This window comes from Chaetura pelagica, unplaced genomic scaffold (assembly GCF_000747805.2).
Source record: "Chaetura pelagica isolate M959 unplaced genomic scaffold, ChaPel_1.0 scaffold371, whole genome shotgun sequence".
Lineage (NCBI taxonomy): Eukaryota > Metazoa > Chordata > Aves > Apodiformes > Apodidae > Chaetura > Chaetura pelagica.
The window spans coordinates 73654-74607 of record NW_009951960.1 but is presented as its reverse complement, the minus strand read 5'-3'; the positions used below and the strand labels follow the sequence as shown (position 1 = coordinate 74607).

Genomic DNA, 954 nt, shown 5'->3' with positions numbered 1-954 from the left:
AAACCACCCCTGGAGCAGCAGCAGCAGCTGCAGTTCCTGGTGTTCCACCTCTCCTGCTCAGCTTGAACCACCTGCCACCCAAGGGTTTGAAAGCAGGGGGAGATGCTGGGAAGAACATCAGGGTGCAGCTGGTTCCTCCAGGGGTGCAGGGAGCACTGGGTGGCAGAAGCTGCTCCTTGCTGGCAAAGGGCTGCAAGCAGCTGGGCTCCCCAGCTCCTCCACACTCACCTCTGTGACCTGCCAGGTCCCCTTTCCCAAGGACAGGTCACCACCAGACCTGGTGGGTCTCTCCTGTCCCTCATCACCCCCTGGGCCTTCATCTTGCCCCTCTTGGGCAGCCTTGGGGTGCTGACAGGGGGGGGTGCTGGGGATGCATCACCACAGCCACTACCCAGAGTCACCTCCCACGGGGATGAGAGGCCTTCAAGTGTCTCCAGACCACGGTGGGATGAGGATTTGGAGGGTTTCCACCCCCTTGGATGTCCTCCAGCCAGCCAGGGGGTGGCCAGACACCCTGGGGAAGATGCCCAGTGAGGCAGGAGCACCCAGGGCTGGAGGAGGCAACCAGTCCTTTGCACCAGCTGCTGGGAGAGCTTCTGCCAATCCAAAGAGTTGGGTTGGAGCCAAAAAAAGACTCATCTGCCCCCGCCCAGACACACACACTGTTTATCCTCCCCCCAGAAGCTCCTGGGATGGAGTTCTTGGGATGGAGCCCTTGGGATAGAGCTCCTGGGATGGAGCCCTTGGGATGGAGCTCTTGGGATGGAGCTCTTGGGATGGAGCTGCTGGGATGGAGCTGCTGGGATGGAGCTCCTGGGATGGAGCTCCTGAGATGGAGCCCTTGGGATGGAGCTCCTGGGTTGGAGCTCTTGGGATGGAGCTCTTGGGATGGAGCTCCTGGGTTGGAGCTCTTGGGATGGAGCTCTTGGGATGGAACCCTTCGGATGGAGCCCT

The 954-nt window shown here is 61.1% G+C and overlaps 1 protein-coding gene across 1 annotated transcript in view; it reads right to left on the bottom strand.

The window, feature by feature from the left end:
- STRA6 (stimulated by retinoic acid 6) overlaps nt 1–954 on the bottom strand; it is a 12690-nt gene that overhangs the window by 4008 nt on the left and 7728 nt on the right.